This window comes from Cyprinus carpio, chromosome A3, assembly GCF_018340385.1.
Source record: "Cyprinus carpio isolate SPL01 chromosome A3, ASM1834038v1, whole genome shotgun sequence".
NCBI lineage: Eukaryota > Metazoa > Chordata > Actinopteri > Cypriniformes > Cyprinidae > Cyprinus > Cyprinus carpio.
This window is the reverse complement of record NC_056574.1, coordinates 28,569,572-28,588,301: the sequence shown is the minus strand read 5'-3', so window position 1 is coordinate 28,588,301 and position 18,730 is coordinate 28,569,572. Positions and strand designations below refer to the sequence as shown.

Sequence of the window (18,730 nt, the reverse complement as noted above, 5' to 3'; positions counted from 1 at the left end):
TTTTTTTTTCTTTTGCGCACAAAAAGTATTCTCGTAGCTTCGTATAATTGCGGCTGAACCACTGATGTCACATGGATGATTTTACAGATCTCCTTGCTAGGTTTCTGGACTTGGGAACATCTCAGTTGTGTTGCTGTCTATGCAGGGTCAGACAGCTCTCAGATTCCATCAAAAATATCTTAAACTGTGTTCCGAAGATGAACGAAGGTCTTACGGGTTAGAAACAACATGAGGGTGAGTAATTAATGACAGAATTTTCATTTTTGGGTGAACTAACCCTTTAAATTACTGGACTACAGAGAACGCATCAGTCGGGTCCTTAATTCATTTTCTCCGTAGAAAAACAGATGTTTAACGTATAAACTTTACAAAACAGACCTACTCTGTTAAAAAATAGTGTTGCGAAGTTGTAAATAAAGATTATTGGAGTACGTTTTACAAGGAAATACCATTTCAGTTTTTCTACTTAAATTTTTAATTTTAAATTGAATTTACTATTTAAATTTAATTAAAAGTTTAATTACTGTTACCTGCTGTTTATTTGTATTTAATTGTATTTGTAAAATTTACTAGCAATTTCTGAGTGAAAATTGTTTTTACAACAATTTAGATTAGATTTTACAGCAAATTAGAATGTTCCCTTAGCAACTAACTTAAATAAATAACTTTAGATTAAAAAAATAACTGTGATTAAGTACTAAAATTACTAAAAATGAAATAAAAACAAATTAAAATTAATCCTGCAAACATAAAAAAGTTTATAAACAAATAAAGCTAATTATAATGAAAATAACACAACTACAACTTAATCCTGAAGAGAGATTCAGTGAGTCACTGTTACCATGGAAACAAGAACCACACCAAAAGAACTCGCCCAATGATTTAATTGATAAATTGTCATTACTGACAAAGCTGTCCTAAATTCTCAAACAACTTTATATTTTTAAATTTATGATCAATAGTTGGATTCACAAGCATTATTTAAATTGTACCATAATTTTTGATTCAATTACTTACTTTGCGCAGTGAATCATGAATTGCGTAGTACATTGTCTCAAGACAAGACATTAAAGGGATAGTTCACCCAAAAATGAAAATTCTGTCATTAATTACTCACCCTCATGTTGTTCCAAACCCATCTTCATTCATCTTTGGAACACAAACGAAGATATTTTTGATGAAATCCGAGAGCTTTCTGAACCTGCATAGACAGCAATGCAACTGACACGTTCAAGGCCCAGAAAGGTAGTAAGGACATCGTTAAAATAGTCCGTGTGACATCAGTGGTTCAACTGTAATCTTATGAAGCTACAAGAATAATTTTTGTGCGCAAAGAAAACAAAAATAATGACTTTTTTAAAGTTTTTTTTCTTCCATGTCAGTCTTCGACACATTCACGACTGTACCACAACACATTTAATTTGTGTTCTGAAGATGAACAAAGGTCTTATGGGTTCGGGGGTTTAATGACAGAATTCTCATTTTTGGGTGAACTGTCCCTTTAGGCGAACTTTTTTTTTTTTTATCCCCATAAAGAAATTTAATTAGGAAAAATACTTCCAGATGAAAAAGTGTGTGACCACTTTGCTCATGATGTACAGTAGATCTAAATGTTTGCAGCAGCTGAACAGAATATGGAAATACTGCTGTACTGAATCAGAATTAGAAAACATACCAGACCAGCAGACCATAAGTGATTCTCCAGTCAGAACGCCAGATCAGTGCTCCCTGTCTACAGTCCGAGACACAAGTCACAGTCAAGCTGGAAGACATGATTAGTGTTTCCAGGGCGACAGGGCGAGCTACCACTTGTCCTCTTTATCTACCTCAGCAGGTTTTTAGGAAAGGGGTGAGGGGTTTAGTGCTGATTTGTAAGTGGCATCTGGCTCAGAGTTACTATCTGACCCCAGGTCAGGTATCAGGTGGCCACACTAAGACATCTGGAGGGTCTAAAACTGAGACCAAAATCATAAAGAGCTGAATCACAACAAGAGCCAGAGAAAAAACAGATGGAAACCATGACAACTGTCTAAAAAACTGTTTCTATACAAACATACAAACACAAAGACAGAAATCTTGTGATTTGAAATATACATCATTCAAATATCTGATTTGAGTAAGATTTTTTTAAAAAATAAATTAAATTTAAATTAAATTATTTTATTCAGCAAGAATGCATTAAATGTGACACTGTATCAGTTTCTACAAAAATAAGAAGCAGCGCAACTGTTTTCAACATTGATAATAATAATAATTGTCTCTTGAGCACCAAATCATCATATTAGAATGATTTCTGATATGATGATCTGACAGAGAAGACAGCTTTGACATCACAGGAATACAGTACATTTTAAAATTTATTAATTAGTATTGATGTTTCAAAATATATCTTTTTACTGCATTTTAAACAAATAAATAGAGCCTTGGAGAGAATGAGAGACTTTCAAAAGCAATGAAAAAAAAATCTTACCTACCACAAACTTTTGAAAGGTATTAATATTGTATAAAAATCAGGTCCCTGATTAAATATACTGAATAGCATTTGTTTACAACAACACAAAACACAATCACAATATAATTACACTTCTTTGGTATTATTTTGTAATGTTAAATAAAGCTGTCTAATACTCGGAGGATTACATTAATTTTTCTTTTTAATATCATGTCTCATGCAGGAAAAAACACAACTTAAGTATTACGTATGACTGGAAACAAGAAATTCCCATGGGGAAATCCAATACAGAAAAATACAATACAATATGATACACTTTATTGTCAGAATGAGTCTGAAATTTGTCTTGCGTTACAGCAGGTTCACTCAGAATTACAATACTTTATCACATAAACAACACAGACTAAAGAACATGACATGAAAAATAGTGCTGGTGTTAACTTAAAACCCTCAAAAAAAAAAAATTCTAATCACTGACTATATTTTCATAAGTCAAAGAAAATATTGTCTCCTGTGTAAGAATTTTTCTTAAATAAAATCATGATCAGCATGCCATGAAGGATTTATCCCACAGTGTGAAATGTAAATATTATTTAACGTTACACTATATTAGCATTCATACAATGTAGCCAAGTATCCAGAATCATTGGATCTTTCAAACTGACACTTTATCAGAGCTGATAAACCTGGAGCCCAGAAAAAGTGTCATTTCCTGAAAAGGCAGACCTTTTGACACCCTGTTCTTCCTGCCCGAGCAAAACCTGGCCATTTACAATGTACAACTGAACCAGAGCAAACCTATATTTTTCATGGACTTCATAAGGTCATTAAACATTCAGTATAGTCTTATATGTTTGAATATTTATTCATGAGTGAACAGAGAAAATATATCCCAGATAGCGTATATAAATATATATGTCATGCCAACCAGCATTTGTATTAATCACACACCCATGCTTATAGCGCAGAAATGCTGTTCAAATGATCTTCTTGTGTTCTGCATCTACTAACTGCACAGAGAGAGCGGCCCATTATGATTGAAACATTTCTCAGAGACTGATGCAATAACACAAATCCATGTCAAAGTGACAGGGGGTGTTGGCTTAATGAATATAAATGAGGTCCTTTATGGCCTGAACGTGTGTAATCCCAGGGTTAAACAAATTCCCCCTGTGGCCATACACTCCCATGAGGCCTCTTTGTGGCATGAACTGTCAATCAATCAGACTAGACAACAAATCTCCTGTGGGGCTGGCTGACTTTACACACACACACTCACACACACAGGAGCTGGACGCACAGGAACCATCTTAAATGACTAGCCAATGGAAACAGGTGAAAATGCTGTAAACCTGTAGACTATACATGTACTGTTTGTTTATACTGTATGTGTGTGAGAGTGCTGTACTGTATATGAGACAACAGACGTAGATAGACGATGATTAATTTATTATCAGACTGGCATGACCGATAACAAAAATGTGTTTGAGTGTAAAAAAAACAACAAAAAAAAATCAGCTGGAAATAAAATGAGAACATGAGACCAAACTTAAGTCTAAAGAGGTTTTCAGATAAATAAAAGCTGAAATTGAAATCTGACTTTCACCTCGCATTGCTTATGAACTGCTACGGCATTGTGGGAAACTAAATGTCCACATCACTGTTGCTACAGTGATGAACACTTGAACGATTCCTTTCAAAACAACTACATTATACGCATGCAATGAGTCCACTGCATCTAAGCAGAGGAAAACCACATCAACACAACACTGACTCTCAAACCTTCTGACCTGGCCGGTAATTTGCTTTTCAAATCTAGATTACAAGAACTTTTGCATAAAACCTCATAAAAACAGCAAAAGTCTAGTCGTCTGTACTAACAACACCAAAAGTACACCATAATCGATACCCAAGTCAAAACCACAGTATAAAAACAATAATAAATAAAGAACAATTGAAACCTTTTAACATTACAAAAACACAACATTAGTGGCACACGGCCTTCAAATAATAAATAAAATGAAACAGTTTAGCATAGTGTTGTAACGGTACATGCATTTCAGTAGTTATTACTAATACCAGTAAAATCCCAAGTGTTTTTTTTTTTTTTTTTTTTTACATTAAGGACACAGACATCAGCTGGTAAATTAGGTGCAGTCACTTTAAACACAATGCATGGGTTTAATATAGTGATACATATTGCATTTCTGTGTTCACATCTTAAGTGAACTAACTGTTTTTATGAGGATACTCACCAAGAAGGGTATTTGACATTTTTGATAAGAAGATGCGGAAAGACAATAAGGGGTTGACGCATTGAGACATATTTGCGAGCTGTGCTCACAGAACACACTGGATGTTATTCGCTTCTTCTTGCGCTTGAATGCTTTAAAATGTCTGTTAAAGCGCAAGATGTCGTGAAAGAACTCCATTCTGGGTTCGCACTTTGCCAGAGACGCAGCTCTGTAGCGGACTGTCAGCAGGTCAGTACTTTGTACTGTGGAAAGGCTCATTATGTTATTAAAATTTAACTACTGACTTGGTAACAAAGTAACGGTACTTTTGACGACACTAATCATTAGGGTTTCTCAATTTGACCTGAACTAACCTAGCCTTTTCATAAAAATGTCACATTTCCTTCTTATTTTTATATAAGTATTTAATTCAAATAATAATAATAATAATAATAAAAAAATCTAAAGAAAATTTACAAAAAAAAAAAGTACCAAAAAATAAAGGTTTCCAATGGCTTTCCAACTATGATTTGGCATAACTAAATAAATAAAATCTTAATATTTAAAAACTGTCCAACTTTCACCTACATTTTTCTTTTAAATTAAGCCTCACAAAAAAAGAGAGAATAAACTCTGAATTTTTAATTCAGAAACTTAATGTATTCAAGTCAAGGTCTGTATTAATTGCATTTAAATGTATTTTCAAAAGATATGGACATAAAAAATCAGTGGCATGTCACTGACTCAGATAAAAGGAAATGGTTCTGTAACACATAGCATTTGAAGGTAAAATTACGTAATAACATGCATAAATGCAGAATTTAGTTCCAGGCATCAAGAGACATGTTAGTGGACATCAAAGCTGCAATAATGTTACTCAAGTTATTTAAAGATTTACTATGAAATAAAGTATGAAAGAGCTTAAAATATCTGTAAAACCACTAGTCAAACCTCCGGCAATGGACTCGTGAATCAAAGCTACAGAAAATGCCTTTTGACTTTCTGTATAAAATGTCTCGCCTTATTAAAAAGGTATTATCCATCTTGCTCAAGGGAAAAAGGCAGCTTAAAGTCAACATAAAATCTATTTATCTTCATCATTTTTCATAAAAAATTATTAATTTGCTCTGCCCCATGAAAAAAAAATTTTCACATCACCAAGCCCTCTTATTTAAGACATCCAACCAAATGTCATTTACAGTAGACCACCTATCAAAATCCAGTTAATTTACAATGAATAAAACCAAATTACACCCTACATTTTCTCAATGAATATACCATTTCATTCAATAATACATAATGTAGATTAATAGAGAATCACTTCAAATGTGTTCCATGTTTTATTTCGGAAAAACATTACACTGTGGGAGCTCAGAAAGGCCCACAGAGCTTATACTAAACGTTTTACCCACAATATGAAAAACAGGCCCATTAGTCCGGTCAAAGGTCAACCTAAGCAACGAGACACACCATACGCATATTATGAAGTGTCTAACCATTCCCTCATTAAGGCAAAACTTATGTTTCAAAGAAACAGGGAATAACAAGTGGTAGTAGAGACAGCTGTGACAGAACTCACACCCTAGAGTCACCATGGCAATCGCTGCTGAGTTCCACATACAGAGCAAACGCAGATGTGTGAGACAGCCGGATAATTAACAACAAAACTAGTGCCTTTTAAAACTTACTGCAAAGCTCTGATGTGTTTAAAGTGCTGCCTTGAAGTATATTTAATAATTTGGGGGATTAGGGAGCAACTAATTCATCAAAAAAATCAAACGAAAACTTTAATGTATCCGAACAAGATGAAAACCATCCCCTTAGGTGAAGCTAAAACAATTTAAAGGGCATTTTCCATCTAAACGCACTACAGACACTTTCATAACAGTCTTTGGGGGGTGTTTTATTGGAGGTCACTCTTCAGAAATGTGTCTGACTAGTAGCTATTAGCAGCATATTAAAAGTGATTAAAAATACCAATTCACCACAAATATGCACCCTGAATAGAAATAGACCACAGAAGAAAAAGTTCTCCTACCGAAAATGTGTGTTCAACTTGTGTGTGCATGTTTTAAGGCTTGCTCAGCTATATTTCGGGGAGGAAATTGTCCCCTGAAGTGAGCTAAATCTGACAAAACCTTGTTCAGTGATCAGCTGGGAATATTCTGAATTAGAAAAATGATTCATAAAAAGTAGTAAGTTTTTTTTTTTTTATAATTTTTAAAATGCACAAAGTTCTCTTATAGGCAAAGGGTTATGTGTAGTTTATAGTAATTATATCTATAAAAACAATAGTCTAGATAGCTAAGTAAACAAGCAAATGTGTGTGTGTGTGAGAGAGAGAGAGAGAGAGGACACTGGGAGAGAAAGAGAGAAAGAAAGAAAAAATAAAAGAAAGAGCTTAGATGTTACATAAATCTAACTAAACTATCCTTAATGATAATTCCAGGTGCATGAATACACTGAAAGTCCCATCAGTAAGGTTAAAAGTTCAGGTCAAGGTCAAAGGTCAAATCATATGGAGAAAGAGGCATGCAGTGTGCCATACTACCTTAACAGTGACCATTCTTTAGCTTGAGAAAATAGCTATGAGAAACACCTTACACACTATCTAAGTGTACGATAATTAAAAATGTTTAAGATGAAAAGGTTATTTTTTTAATCAAATAAAACAGATATGGCACCAAAAACAACACTAAAAAAAAAAAACACAACACAACACAATACAAAAAAAAACAACAAAATGAAACCAAAAAAAACAAATAAAAGCAACAATGCAAAACAATCAAACCAAACAAAACCGAACAAAAACACAAGACCAAACAATACAAATCAAATGAAACCAAATGGAACCAAACAAAAAAACAAAACAAAACAAATATATAAATATATATAAAAATTAAATAAGTATTTTAAATATTATTGTAACCACCTGGCTGTGAGATACTTTAATTTTTTAATTGAAACGGACTACACCCTAGAGCATTAAAATCTAACTTCCTTTAACAAAACAACTAGATCAAAGGTTTGAATTCCTCCTGAGAAACAGTTGTGATAAATCACTAGGGATGTAACGGTTTACTAAAGTCACGATTCGATTCGTGATTTTGATTTTCGATTTTTTTAACAAAATGAGATTGAAGACATTATACAGTAAATGAAAAGGTGTCATTTAATAAGACTATTACTGCACATTTCTTTGTGAAATTAAACATAACAAAACTAAACTGAGATTTTAAAACAAACCCCAAATCAAACAAGTAAGTTACACAAATAAGAGAAATATCTTAATATGAACAAACTAAGGCTTTATCTGAGCTCTTTCCATTTAAAATTACAGGCAACCACTGGATTTTAATCATGATCCAAACAAAGACACAGCATACATGCAGCATGAGTAGTTTTTAATCTAAATTAGATTGTATAATTTCTAAATCTGAAGCAGAAACAGAGTGGTCTGACTTTAGTTTTGTGAAACTACTATACTACATAAAAATTATCTGAACGAAACAGCAGACGAGCTGAATGAGACGCAGATTGACTCTCTGACAGCAGGTGGCGCTCATGAACAGCAGTGATGCAGTGTTTCCTGGGTTACTGCTGTAAATAAAGCAGAGCTGCTCTTATGAACACTACTTTAATATTCAATATTATAGGCAATATGAAAATAAAATACGACAAACTTTTCTAAAGATAGTCAGTTCCTCCTACTCCAATTGTATTTCGATTTGTGTGGCATCTCAACTGATTTGAATGGTCACATGTCTGAATCGATTTGACCGGCTCGCGGTTAGTTGTTACATCCCTATAAATCACTTAACCATGCTGATTCATGTAGTTATCTTATAAAGCTTCATGTTAACCCATTAGCATGAACATAATCTTTGTTGTTACCCAGGTTTGACAGTGTCACCTCCACGTGCCCTGGGCACGCCTGGAGCTCGTGGTATTTTAGGAAAGGTAATATAACCCGTGCAGCGTGGAGCAACACATATACACTCCCCTCCGCTCCGTCAGCCAGCCAGCCCCAGCAAGACAGCAGGTTCTGAAAGAGGACAGAGCGTGTGCCAAGTTTAACGTTACAGGCAGAGACACCTGACCAAGTGCAGATGATGGACAAGAGGAGACTAACTGAATGTCAGGATTACAGCTGCAATCATTCATTCCCACAGCCATTTTAAATTAAACCGTAATGGTCCAATACACATACAGTAAATTATCAAAACTTCAGAGTTTGTCCAATTCAACTATTCAGCTCTGAATGCTCTAAACACTTACTTTAAAGTAATCTAAAAACCCAATTCCATCAAAAGCTTTGATTGTGTATGTGTTTAAATGCATGCCTTTCTAAGTTTTAACCATCGGTTTTTCCAGCACTAACATGACGACACAGTGGAGACATTACAAAAGATGGCAATGAGGGAATCAGAAAAGCAGTGGATAGTGACTAAGACCCCTGCGGTGATAGCACCCACTCAAACTCCTCCACAGCGATGACGAAGCTCCAAACAAATCTGCCTTCAATGTAAACAACATGGCTGAATATTTGTGGTTTACAGACAATAATCTTGAGAACATACTTTCGTCCCTTCTGTGATTATGCGTAGCAAGCATGTTTGTTTTTAAGCCACTGCCAGGGGAATATATGTATGGTTCAGAAGTTTGAGGACAGTTAAGATTTTTCTTTTTCGAAATTGATACTTTTATTAAGCAAGAATGCTTTCAAATGTAAATTTAAATTGATGTATATAATAATAATAGTTGTTAATATACACATAAAATGATCATTATTAAATTATTATAGTTTCTGTCTACTATCTTGATTAAAATGTCTGCGCTGGACTGATTAAAATGTGAACAACATAAATCCTTCAAACTGTATTTAGGTCGGTCAATCAGACAGGAACATGTTCACGTTTTTGTGTGCAACGTGCATCAACCGCTCTGTGAACAGTCCGTGGGTGAGCAATCTGAGGATGAGACTACAGTACTGCTGGAAATAAAGACACCCAGGAACAGGCATCTCTTTATTACACTGTAAGGGCCCTAGTCTATAAAACAAATAATACCATACTAGAGAGCAGATTAAAACATCTGACCATAGAGAAGTGGAGGGTTTCTGTCGATCAAAGCCCTTCCTTGTCCAGCAGCTGTCCCAACCATGTCAAATAACCCGACTAATCAACACTCCAACGCCTGAGTGCTTCTGGGTAAACAGATGGAGGCTTCAACACTCTGTATCTAATCAACCATCACTGATAAAGCAGCGGATGAATCCTCAGAATGACAAATAAGAAGAAACCCTCTAAAATCAATAACGTTATACTGAATTTGTAAAGCAACTCTGGGTAAACAGAACTGATGTGAGAACTTCCCCCTCCTTAAAGATCAGTAGTGTGGGACTTTTTAAGGTCTTGAACTTTAAAAATGAAAGCACCATTATACAAAAGGTGATACTCAATCCTGCACCCTGCTTATCTTGTCAGTAGTATAAAAACCTGATTGGTTGAAGTTGATCTGTTTAAAATTATAACCATCTTACATGCTACTTTTACCATTTCTGCTGTATGCAGTATGCAAACCTCTAATTGTATGTTTTTCTGTATACAAAAAACACATGCATTAACTACTGTCAGTGCCAGTAAATGTTCAGTAAACAACATAGCGCACATGCACAGATTAAGGTATCCCAGACTTCACTGCAGTATCTGATTGAAAAATATGTTTATATGGTAAGTGAAATCAGACGTTTTCAGAAATAACTCGAATAGGCTACTTGCTAAATTAAATGTAACCTCCCGAGGTCATACAATTTTTCCTTCCTTGAATACATTTATACGATGTAGTACATGCAGCACACTAATATTAATTTTGAACAGTGTCAAACATTTGGCCTTGATGAAAAATACAGGCCTAAATAATCTCTGAAGCATAAAAACAAAATATAGTTAATTTTTATTAAAGAGCAGGTCATATGGTATCTTTAAGTGTCCTAATAATGTGTTGGAGTCCCCTACAACAGGTTTAAATGCATCTAAGGTCAGAAAACATTGTACATTACCATAATTGATTTTTTTGCTCCGTAGGGTTACTTGTAAACAAAGATGCTATAAGTTTATAAAAATGGCATCGATATTACCTTATAAATTCGAGCCTGTGTCTGAGGATGATACCGATGCAGTCGCTCAACTGGAAACTCCATCGCAAGCTCGACTTGATCAGGATCAGCTTATTCAGTGGTAAGTTTAAACTTTGTATGTGGTACTTTATGTGATGTGAGCAGTTTTATTGCATTCGTTATTAGTATTTACTTATTTGAGGTGCAGGTGTGGGAACTGTGTTAGAATGCCCAGTGAGGCTGAAAACACAGCGTCTTCTCAACATGATGTAAACACACTAACTAGCGGAAGTGTTTGTGGGCAGGTCAGAGTGTTTGTATTTCTCGGGCAGGCGGGGATTATGCAAATGTGTTACCTTGTGACGTATATAGGTAACAGGCAGAAGATTCAGAAATATGACAACTCGTTAAGGCAGTTCAGAGTCGACTCTTTCATTTGAGAGATTATATCTTTATTTATCATGCACGTTTATGATTAACAACGTTGCAGACAGTTTACATTGAAAGACAGCTACGTTACAAACTGCAAACAAGTTATTTTTTGAAAACCAATATGACCTGCTCTTTAATGTTATAAGACACTGACTCATCTTAAAAATTAAAATAAATTAGTAGTAACAGACAGCTGAAACAGATGTCCTGCCTTAAACAAGTTTTTGAGATCAGTTCGCAGGTGGTGCTTGTCTTGCACGAGAAGGAGCAACATTAGGTATTCTAAAATCAGACGCATCTCAAAGGGTCCGTGCTGTTTGTTTCAACACTAAACACATGGCACATATATCTGCATCTTCAACTCATCAGGAGCGGATAAAACTTTAGCCACTCAATATTTAAATGTTGGCCCATATTAAAAACAAGAAAAAATGTTCCAACTGATGTCCTTTTTGGATGCCACTTATGCACCATTTGTTAGTTCCAAACTTAATCTGCAATATTCTTTTTAAAACAGCATCTGTTTCTAGCTGTACTGTTTTAATTAGTCAGATACATGTTTGTTGATACTGAGTAATACAAAATTAATACAAATCAGTGAATCATATGAACAAATATGCGGGTAATATTTTATTCCCAAAATTAGAATGATAGGTGGAACGATAGATAGAACGATAGAATGAAAGAACGATAGAACGATAGAACGATAGATAGATAGAACGATAGAACGATAGAACGATAGATAGATAGAATGATAGAACGATAGATAGATAGATAGATAGATAGATAGATAGATAGATAGATAGACAGATAGATAGATAGATAGATAGAAAACAAACTATTGATTGAACGAACAAACTAATGATTGATTTATTAGCATAACAACAGCCAAAAACCTAGGCTTCATGTTCTTTATGGAACATTATTTGTTCTTTATGAAATATACCTAGACATTTCATGGCAGTTTTGATGGGACTCACCCCAGAATGTGTAAGAGTGTTATTGTGGTCCCAGTGCTGGGACTGCATGACTCAAACTGCTCATTTGGGATTCTACAACATTAAAGAGCCCTTGAACTGTGCCCTTGCTCTGTGGAGACGGCCTGCAGCTCTAACCATGAACAATTAATTACCCCTAAACACGTATCAGGCAAGTGTGTTCTACCTGATGTCCAGAGGAATGGTGTTCTTTAAGATTGCTGGCCGAGTCTGTTTCTTACCGTCCCAAAAACAACTCACACTAGTTCACGCTTTTGAACTCTGCTGCAACTGCAGCTGCCCACAAATAGCAAATAAGATTTAATAAAACATGACTCAGTGGACATTGAACACAGAGTCCATTGCGCCCTGCTTCTGACACCACACTTTGATGAGTTTTTTGTTGCTTTTCCCCTTCCTTTTTTATCACTACATTTTGTTCTCTCTGCCTCTACTTTAAGAAACAACAATCTTCCCTTAACAGCTATGTCTAGAAAAAAGGAAAGAGCATATAGAATAAACTTGCCTGGTTCCTAATAGCTCCCCCAAATCTCTGCCCATCCTGTTTTGGAGCAGATCAAAGGTAATAATCCCCCATAATCCTCTGGTGTGCCCTTGCTGTTGTTATGGTCATTATAGGCTGCCGCATTGTTGCTAAGCTATCACGATTGTTCAGAGGAAAGCTACACTGGCTCAGTTTCACAGTGTAATGCCTATTTCACGGATGGACAGCCAGTAGGATAATTAGATGGGCCCAGAGCAGACCCAGCAACGTGCTTCTCGGACAGAGGACAAGGCCTCGTTTTTGCAAACTAAGGGGTCAGGGAGGGTACAAAACACTCTTTGTCAAGAAGTATAACAACTTTTTGTATTACTTCAAAAGATAGAGTGGATGCAAAAAATGAAGCAAAATCCTGAATGAAGAAACCAAGCACATGGCATGAAAAAAAAAACTGAATTATCAGCAATAAATAAATTAATAAAAAAAAAAAAAAAAAAAAAAAAAAAAACTTGCATTGAAGTAGGCTTCATTTTTTTCTCTCTCTCTACTGGAATATGACCCAGGCATTTCATGAACAGTTTTCATTAATATATTTCTCTTTTCCCCCAAAAAGTTCCAATTATGTCAAAAGCTGCCTATGAGAGTTTCTATAATATTCTCGGCTACACAAGTAAAATAAATAAATTAAAAAAAAAAAAAAATTGAACAACAGCTACATAGGTTGGCAACGGCATATGCTATTTAATAGTTATGGAACCATACAAGGATTGTTAAACTGTGACACATTTGCAATCATGATAGCTGCTTTTGTCTTTGCCAGTGTTACTATTTCTTGGCTGCATGCAGAACAAATTCTTTGGATGGAGGAGAATGTAAATTTAAACGGCTTCTGCAGATTACAAGCATGTTTTGGTTAAATGATGAGGCGGCAATCATACAGAGCCAAGGTAAAGTTTTTCCATTTAAATTTTTTTAAATGTGTACCTACTGCAAGTCAACATTTCGATATGTAACAGTTTCTCTGAGGCAATAGGGTTTGACTGATGCATAAATGTTGGGACTTTTAGCTAGCAACCATCCTAACCAGGTTTGGCGCAATAAGGCAAAAAACAATAAAACTTATCGCTCCTAAGCAGCAGCAGCTCCGACAAGTAATAGGACATTTTGCAGTTACTCTGCATCATACTGGATAGTCCCACCCACAGTGAAATTTTGCTCCTAAATCTTGCTTCATGATGCAAGCAACTGTATGTTAAACATCAAAAGACCTTTTCACTTCCAATGCGGATGGACAAATAATTTTTCGCTGGAATCTTCACACCTGGTTAAGATGTTATAAGAGCATCAAGGTTGACAGTTTGACATGTTACCTGGTTGCAAACTTTACCAGAAATATCCATAACAAGCAATTGTTTCATGCGGTTAAACCTTGGAAGTGATCAGTTAACCAATCTACAAAACTTCACTAAACAAAAACAGTGGGATTTATTCTTGATTCCTCACTCTTCAACCTGTTTTTCCCATAAAGATAAAGAAAGTCAACTCACCATTAGAAGGAGGTACGGGGCCTCATGGCAAACCGGTCACAGCTATCGGGGCAGAGTTTGAAACGTTCACCTTTGGGCAGAAGCCCAAGTCCCATCTCCTTAAGATTTAAACCCCAGCGGCTCTGTATAAGAGGCAGAAAACAAAAGCAACACATCAGAAGCATAACAAAAGCTACGGCCGTCATTTTCCAGACCCTATCGTGAACCAAACAAACTAGCATCTTGCCTGAGAGCCTATGTATAGCCCTACAAATCCCACCGGCAACTTCAACGGCATGTTGCCAGAGGCTACTAGGAAGGAGGGATGTCTATGTGCAACCTTCATAGCGCTAAAAAACATGGAACACCACACAAGCAATTTAATTAACACATAAAGTGCGCATTTACACATCTGCACACATGGGAGACAAGTTTCTCTCTAGAGACAAGGTGATAAAGAGTGGAGGGGAGAGAGAGAGAGAGGTGGAATATGAAAGTAGAACAGCTGCCAACTTCTTGACATAAAAACACCACAAAGCAAACAGAGCATCAATTATCTGATGGCACAATTAGCCATGTTTGCTAGGGCAAGAAACACTATTAATATTACCTACATAGGCTTATTAGGAAAATGACCTTTTCCCACAATTTTGCTAAACTCCAAAAAAGTACCTATACAAACAATACACTGCAGTTTCCAGCTGCACTGAACACTAGTGGCAGTAAAACACCAACAACTTGAGGGAAGTCGTGGCCTAATGGTTAGAGGCTGCCAGAAGCCCTGGAGAGCAGTGGGCAAACACACTTCTTGTCTTTTCGTGCTGATATACAGCCCTGTTGTGTGTATTGTGTGGGTGATACCTGAACCCCTTACAGCACAGAGAAGGGACACAGATACTGCAAACCATAGCCAAAACATGAGGCCCGACAGTTGAGTTACCTTACGTTACCTGCAGACTGTGTGTGAGGGACATCTGCCGATGTCATCAACAGCTTCTCTGAGGAGATAACAATATTTTGCTTTTGAAAAATAAAGGGATCTGGAATCTATATGATTCAAAACATGAACATTTTAAAGTGGGTGTGAAAATTGAGTGGATATTTTGAAAGTATTGTTCAGTATAGCTAGATGCTGCCTGAACATTTAGAAAGAAAATTAGACAAAAAGAATGTATCATGTTTTTCCAGTACTGACAATGAAAAAAATAAATATATACTTAAATGTGTGTATCTATCTATCTATCTATCTATATATAGTATCTATCTATCTATCTATCTACAGTATCTATCTATCGATCTATCTATCTATCTATCTATCTATCTATCTATCTATCTATCTATCTATCTATCGGCATAAAATAGATTTTTTTGGCACAATTTGTTTATTTCTTTGCAGAATCATGGATAATGTAGATTTCACAGAAATTCTGCTGGTAAACAAGATTATGTGGAAAATAAGAATACAATAATTGTGGGATGATGGCTACAACAAAACTATATAAAATTGATTAATAACCTCGTAACTCATAGCAGATCTGTCTTGAAAAGCTTATACTGTAAGTTATCATTAAAAATCAGTTCCTCTAAGGAGAAAATGAATGGAATTTTCACTTCTAGAACCCAGGCTGATGCTCTCTATATGCAGCTCAGCAGGAACAAACAATATTAATGTAAAATGAGGCGTAATTCCAATGCAGTGCAATGAAACTGAAACAGAGAGGGAGAGGGGAGGGAGGGGAGGGAGGGAGGGAGTGAGAGAGGGGAGAGAGAGAGAGAGAGAGAGAGAGAGAGGAGAGAGAGAGAGAGAGAGAGAGAGAGAGAGAGAGAGAGAGAGACCCACAGAGTGTGAGAGAGAGTGATTTTGAGTATAAGAATATGATTATTATTGTTAACATAAAAACAAATGGCATGCTTAAAGCATAGAACACACATATTCACACCCACACAAATAGACACATCAGCTGCTTCAGTGAGAATGGATGCATTCTGAGCAACATGGAGCAGGATGTCATTAACAAGGTGGGGAGGTGCAGCCAAGTCTCAGCATCATGCAGACTGCTCTCTCTAATGTCCTGAGCAAGAGTTTGCAGCAAGGAATAAAGAGCAGTTTATGCAGATCATTGTACACCTATACATTTATAAAATTTTGAAGTGTGGCCAAGTGGTTAATGCACATGCTCAGACACACTGAGACATGGTGCTCACGTGGGTGATGCAAATTTGAGCCTGGTTCTTAGAGGGAACATTTGGTTTTATTTATATTAATGTGTTTTTATTAATTTTAGTGGATTTAAAAATAAGCATAAATGAATAAATAAATATTATTCAAGTACAAATAACAACTATTTAAAAAACTAAAATTAAGATAAACATAAATAATAAAATAAAAGAAGCAAAACTTAAAAAATGAAAAATAACAAAAATATAAAAAACTAAAAATACAACAAGCAAATAAATAATTAAAAAGCAAAATAAAAGTATAAATAACAAATACAGAAAACTATAAAATTATCAAATATAAATGCAAATATAAACATAAGCAAATCAAATCAAATAAAAATAAGCAAAAATTAAAAATAAAGTAAAACAATTATTTAAAAAAATTAATAGAAGCAGAAAAGTAAAAATAATGAACAATAATTTTTTAAATAAAATAAAAACAAGAATGAAATAAAGGTAAAACCACAAGCCCCTATAACAGCAGGTGAGCAGATGATTCACAAATTCCAGACAAAACAAAACAGCCACCTAGGGTTTTGTCATGTATCTCTGTTGATCTGGGCAGCTAAATGTTTTCTTTGTATTTCATTCAGTGTGACAAAATACGGTTAACAGAACCACCTTCTGTGAGTCTCAGCACTGATCTGATCATAAAAATACTTCACTAGGAGGATCACTAGGGCTGCACAATTAATTGAATGCAATTGTCATGTGCATCTCATCAGTAAAGCCAGTTCTGTAAAGTAAAGTTCTGTAAAGTAAATCTCCAGAACGTGCTTTCAGATAGAGCAGCTTTTACAACACAGAGCCGTAGTTCACTGACAAGCTACGCAAAATCGTTCTCATAATCACAGATGATATAATCATGTGATAATGAAATCAAAGAAATCGTTTTGCGATTATGAAAGCTGTTTGCGTAGCTTCTCAGTGAACTACGGCTCTGTGTAGTAAATGCTGCTCCATCTGAAAGCATGTGAATACCACATTAAATAACATCCAAATCCACTTTATAACGTCAGTTGAGTGTTTGAAATAAATTTTTCTGTGAGATGATGTGGCTTCTTATGTAGAATAAGTATTCTAAGCAGTGATAAAGGCTATGTGGATTAGCATTGCATTATTATATACTTTATTATAATAAACATTATAATAAGACAAACTCCGATAACGATATATATTGTCATAGTTGTATGTTTATTAGTCATGTTGAATTAATGAAAGTAGTTAAATCTTCTGTTTATTCATCAACCGCTATTATTTTGCGGGTGTTATTTTGAGTTTTAGCATGAGAGCGCCCTCTGGCCTTCGGATGGAGATTTGCTGCTGATCACAGAACCGCGCTTCACTGAAAGATATGCATGACAATCGCAGCTTCTGCCTAATCGTGATTTATCGCCTTTGTGATTTAATTTCCATTAATCGTGCAGCCCTATCACCATGGTAACAAGACACACAATCAACAAGCAAATGAGAACATACTGTTGCTGCATCCCAATTCCGTCCTAAATAGTATTAGAAATTAGAATTAGTATGTCCCAAATCATAGTATGTTGAAATGAATATTCCAAAGGTACTCGGATGGTTTACTGCGTCTGGCAGAAATTCAAAGTGCAGATCTGTGCATACTCTTAATGGCTAATATTGCCCACAACACATTGAGCGGTGGGCAAGGATTTGATTAGAACTACAAACACGCATGAAAAAACTACTAATATGGTGGATATGCAAGACCGACGGACAGGTTGAGAAAAGGGGTTTGAGTGATAAATAATCAATATCTAACCTGTTGAAAAAATATTTATTGAATGTTATCTGCGTTATATTTCATCTGCACCAACACTGAACTTTATAATGGTCTGTTTGGTGATTTAACTTTTAAATGCATCATGCAAACATATGAGCAGAGTTCTTGGCATGATAGACCCTCGACTGGCAGATTAACGTGCCTTTTCATTTCTCTCCAATACAGTAGGAAATTAAATTAAACAAAATATGTATAATGTTAACTTTGACAAGATGATTGACAGTGCAGTTTAAATGTTGACAGGTTGTATGTAACTAAGCAACTCAGTGTCTGTTAAAGACGCAGTTATGAAGAAGTAGTATGTCCCAAAGCTTGCCTACTATTCTGCTACATACTCAAAAGTATGGTTTTTTTCACAAAGACTGCTTACTTTTAGGGCATAGTATAAATAGGCGAATTGGGACGCAGCACGTATCTCCAGTGTTCTGTGCACTATTAATCAAAGGATGACACGGTGCCTGTTAT

At 35.4% G+C, this 18,730-nt stretch overlaps 1 protein-coding gene across 1 annotated transcript in view; it reads right to left on the bottom strand.

Annotated features, from left to right (window-relative positions):
• The window catches only part of tanc2a (tetratricopeptide repeat, ankyrin repeat and coiled-coil containing 2a), a 129,028-nt gene that overhangs the window by 85,746 nt on the left and 24,552 nt on the right, over positions 1 to 18,730 (bottom strand). Inside the window, exon 2 of the mRNA XM_042728062.1 lies at positions 14,263 to 14,384. The gene's annotated coding sequence lies outside the window, so the exon portion shown is untranslated. The remainder of the gene's footprint in view (positions 1 to 14,262; positions 14,385 to 18,730) is intronic.